This window comes from Sciurus vulgaris (genome assembly GCF_902686455.1).
Source record: "Sciurus vulgaris genome assembly, contig: HiC_scaffold_536_arrow_ctg1, whole genome shotgun sequence".
Taxonomy (NCBI): Eukaryota; Metazoa; Chordata; class Mammalia; order Rodentia; family Sciuridae; genus Sciurus; species Sciurus vulgaris.
Genome location: NW_027632492.1, coordinates 11,835 through 17,032, shown reverse-complemented (window position 1 = coordinate 17,032; position 5,198 = coordinate 11,835). Strand labels below are relative to the sequence as shown.

General features: G+C 41.9%; 1 pseudogene across 1 annotated transcript; it reads right to left on the bottom strand.

The window, feature by feature from the left end:
* Positions 1 to 361: 361 nt before the first annotated feature.
* LOC306652721 (polyamine-transporting ATPase 13A3-like) lies at positions 362 to 3,029 on the bottom strand (annotated as a pseudogene). Its single transcript has one exon. The product of its transcript is annotated as a polyamine-transporting ATPase 13A3-like (transcript).
* Positions 3,030 to 5,198: the final 2,169 nt, after the last annotated feature.

Genomic DNA, 5,198 nt, shown 5'->3' with positions numbered 1-5,198 from the left:
GTGATAAAATCACTAATTGGTTTAAGACTCTTATAACCCAAACATTTCTTCTCTGAACATTCTTGCATTTTCTCTGCCCGGTGTTAGAGTCAGAATAATACTGACTTCATAGAATGTGTTAGGTACTGTTCCCTCATTTTCTATTTCATTGAATAATTTGAGGAGGATTGCTATTAGTTCTTTAAATATCTGGGAAAACTCACTGAGAAACCTTCTAGTCCTGGACTTTTCTCTCTTGGCAACCTTTTGATAGATACTTGAATCTCTTTATTTGATATGGATCTGTTTTCTCTATCCTTATGTTTCAATATGTACAGGCCATATGTCCCTAGGAATTTTTTTTTTCACATTAAAAATCTTGTTATTTATTTAAAAAGTTAAAAAGTGCCCTCTTCAAAGCACCACAATCATTGGCACCATCACCACACATCCCAACAAAGTAATCTACATTTTGTAATGCTTCTACCAACTGTGTCTTCTGATCAGGTGCCATACATGCAAACACAGTGCCATGCAACATCAACTTAGGAGCAAGGTCTTGAAAATGCTCCAATATCACTGAAAATGACTTTCCATTCATTGCAAAATGATAACGAGTCAACTGAAGATCTTCTAAGCTACCATGGACCAACTTAATTGGAATAGCCTTAGAGTCAATTGCTGATGAATTACTGCACTGTGTTAGTGAGTTGCGTAATGCCAATTTATCTTGGCAATTTTCCCATCCTTTGGAGGTAATGCTTCAGCAATAATAACTTTATCTTGAGGTAGAATCATTCCACAGTCTCTGGCCACAGAGACAGCAGTCAACATGTTGTCACCTGTGACCATGACAGTGCGAATGTTGGCTTTATGCAAATCTTCAAGTACTGCAGGGATTTCTTGCTTTAATTTGTTCTGCATTATAATTAATCCCATAAAATCCATGTTGTTTTCAATGGCATCTCTACTAATATTCTGTACTTTATGCCATGTCAGTTTTGACTCCAATTTTCTATGTGCAAGAGCAATCACATGGAATCCCTGTTTAGTATAATCTTCTAAAACTTCCTCAAAATCAACAGGAACTGTTTCTGGTTTACAAAGACTGGCAATGACCTCAGGGGCTCCTTTCATGTAGGCATCCATTTTCTTATCCCCTAGCACCCTTGCAACCACACTCATACATTGCAAAGCAGAAGAAAATGGGAACTGGCAAACAACTCCTATCTCATAAATAGCGGGAAGTTCAAACAGCTCCATTTCTTGGTTTCCTGCAGGTGTAGATTCAGGAAGCAGTTGTTTAGGAGGACGAACCACAGTGGGCATAATTCGATTATGAAGTGCTGTTTCTTCTTCAGTTGCTTCTTCCAGAATCCATCCAATGGCTTCAAACATTTTCAAATCAAGTGGATCACCAGAAAGCACTCCTTCAATTTTTGTAAGTGAGTGACAAGTAGCCATACAAGCAACAAACTGGGATTTTACCAACATCTCATTGCAAACATTTTCTTCTGGTAAAAGAAATCGGGCATTTTCCACTCGTTGAATCCCCCAGAGATCTAAACCATCTTCAGTAAGCGTTCCAGTCTTGTCAAAACAAACAAGATTCAGCTGTCCACAAATATTAATCCACTGGGGACTGATACAGAAAATACCAACTTTTTTCAGTCTTCTCAGGGCATACACAATACCAGCAGTCATTGCAGCAGGAAGAGCAGGTGGCACAGTAATTGTAATGATATCAAGAGACTCTATAATTATTGCTCCAACTTCTTCCTCATTTAAAATGCTATTGATAATAGTGTAGATGAAACCAATGCCAGCCACTACCACAAGACACAGCAGAAACAAGTAGGCATCTCTGTAGAGTTTAAAATCAGTTGGTTTGAGATACAATATGGAACGGACAAGCTGTCCTTTGGAAGTACTAAATCCTGTTCGAACTACTATGGCTTTGACGAGCTCTCCAGTGTAGAAACGAGTCTGAATGACAGTTGTCCCACAAAACAAAGTGTGTCATTTATGTGTTTCTGGACTATATAATTCCTCACCCATTCCTTTTATATACACTGAAGGATTTGGCAAATTAGTCTTTGTCACTGGAACACTTTCTCCTGTTAACATGCTTTCATTTACAATGCAGGTACCTTTAATAAGTACTGCATCACAAGGCATGACTGTTCCATTTAAAGGAATGACCATAACATCTCCTGGCACAAGGTCTGTAGAAAATATCTCTTCTATTTCTTCATTTACTCTACAAACTGAAACTCTCATAGTACTGTGAGCTGCCACCATGTCATGCAACATAACATATTGCTTTCTAATGGAATATAGGGAGCTTACAATTGATACTATGGACATAATCACAATGGCTAGAGCATAATAATAGTATTCATCAGTGCTCCACAGTATAACACTGAACAGCTGGAAAATGTAAAATGGATTGAGAACCTCTTTAATTAGAAGCTTAAAAACAGAAGGCACTTTCACAGTAATTTCATTTATACCATAAAGCAATTTCTGTAGGCATGCATCTCTTTTGTCAGTCCTGCACCATGTTTCTCATAAATTGACGTACAAGAAACACCTTCATCCAGGCCCTTTAAGAAATCAAAATTGCGTATGGTATCATTCCAGAAATATTTTACACTATGGTGAGTGAAATAACGAATCTGTTTTGTCTGAGTCTGTGAATGTTTATTCATCTCATGCCTGTATTCTTCAGCAGGATTCTCAGTTAAATGAACTGCATGACCATTTGAAATCTTATCAGTTATAGATTTTGGATTTGAAAATGGGTGATTTTCCAGAGAAAGAAAGTGAATTTTTGCACAAAACCACATTCTGAATTCATCAGTAGTCCTCAGCAACACCACTTCACAGTCTTTAACTGCAGCTCTGATACAAGTTGCTTTCACCCGCCACTCAGGCATCCAGTAGAGGAGGAGGAGGAGAAACCCACCAGTACAAATCACTCCTAAAGAAACTATGGCAAGCTTCCAGCGACTCAAATTATAACCATAAATCTCTGATTTAGATTTGTTTCATAACTGTACTTTTCTACTCCTTAGAATAATAAATTGAAGAGATTATTTCTTCATACTTCACAAGTAAATTATGAAAGCTGGTTACCATTTCATCTTTTTGACCCTGATTGATAGTCTTCCTTTCTTCTTTGTCCATATCTACAGTGGTTTGAAAGGCCTTATGCTTCACAATAACTGAAGAACTGTCTTGGTCTCAATTTCTCCATTCCCATGATGCAAGTGGGATACTGCCTATGAAAGATTTCAAAGAAGAAAGTTTGGGCCTACAGGAGCACTGCCTTTGTGTATGGCCTGCTGATGCATTCTTTCATCCCTAGGTGGCGATCCAACACTCCTATGTCCAGACACCAAAATCCTAGGATGTTTGTGTCAGATCCGCCATGCTGCCCTGCCATCTCCTCTGCGGCCTCCCGGCCTGAGCAACCAAGAGGCTGCGGGGGGCTGGGCCGCCGCTGTCGCCGCCGCCACTGTTGAGAACAGGGTGATATCTGTGCAGCTAGCTGTCTTAATTACCAGGATGCAGGCAGTTGCGACTGCTCCCTCAAAAGCCAATACAGTGCAAACAGGACTGCTGGGCCCCCATGCTTATCGAGGTTGTTAAGAAATATTTGCCTGAGAAATGTGCAGCTGCCTAGAAACCTTATCTATCAAGGACAGGGGGGCCTAACGGCAACTCATCTCCTGCACAGTTCACCCCTTCCCTCCTCCCTTCTTCCTCTAGGGCCGTTCAGTTCTGGTGGGACCCAATGAGAATCAAATAGATTGGCAGGACCCAACCAGAGGAGGACTAATGTTTAGCTGTTCAAATGTTAACCAATTAAAAAGAACACTGTAAAACTGTTTGCCTTTCATTATAAAAGCCTGCTGAACAAAGGCTCAGGGCCTCTTAGCGTCACTGGTTACCAAGTGCGCGGAGGACCAGGCTCGAGCTTGCTAATAAATGACTCTTTGTTGCTTGCATTGATCGTGGTCTCTGGTGGTCTTTGTGGGGTCTCGAGCCGCTGGGCACAACATATGGGGGCTCGTCCGGGATACCCCAAGCCCACCCAGAAACCTGATCATAGAGTCATAAGTAACATCATTGGCCGGTGAGTAAGGCATTGCCGTATTTCTGTCTGGATTGCCTGCAGGTTCTGGTTCTGGGCTGGCAAAGTCCTGGCGGACGCGCTATAGGACCCCAGCAGGGTCTCGGGAGACGTCCCCTCGACCCCTCTGGGCAGCCTTTGTGCTGCATCTGGGCGACTCTGTCGCATCTGGGCAGCCTTTGTGCTGCATCTGGGCGACTCTGTCGCATCTGGGCCTTTGTTTTTGTCGACAAAATACCAACTAGCCAACTTTGATCTAGCGCGCTATATGTCTGTCTGTTTGTGTATTGTATGGTATGGTCTTTACTCTTGCCTCCTATTGAATTCTTCATTGTGTTAGTTCGCTACTATTCTCACTGTTTCTCATTCTTAAATTTCTCATCTCCAATCTGGAGAAAAACGGGTCTATGAATCTCCTGATAGACAGGAGAAATACTAATCAATGGTCAAATTCATTTTATCCTTTTGGAATTATACAGGGAACAGGCTCAGGTGACTCCTAAGACTTTCCTCCTGAGTCACTTCTCAGAGGTCTGTGCCAGAGGACAGAACTTCAGTGTGAACCACCTAAAGGAGGGTAAGTTTGCTGCACTCTGCTCCATGGAGTAGCCAATCTTCACCAAGATCTACTTCGAGTGAGATAAATAAGCTTCTTTCTCCATGCACCCCACATCTGTTTGAGGTGCTGGTTTCTGTCTCTTCATTTTTGGAAGGTAAAATGGGCTACACAATACTCCTGCACATCCACTCCCTCCTGGATGCTCCCCTTCCCTTGCTGGTCAGATATAGGAATCCAAACTGTAAGAATAAGACCTGGGACAATTAGTATGGAAATGCCCAGGTTCCCTTTGTTTGCATAGTTGCCCGTCACTAGTCTGTCCTAAGCACCTCTTTGTTTGTCGGAGGATGGGCTCCCTTTGTCCTCCCTCAGGTCCCCTATTCTTAGGCTTAGGGATACTCATTGCAGGGTACTTTACAGTCCTTCTCCTTGTTCCTAAGAGATTTGTTTACTCCAATCCCCCTAGGCGGAGAGCTCAGCAGCTCCATTCCCCAAAAGTAGTGGGAAATAATGTTTTGTAAT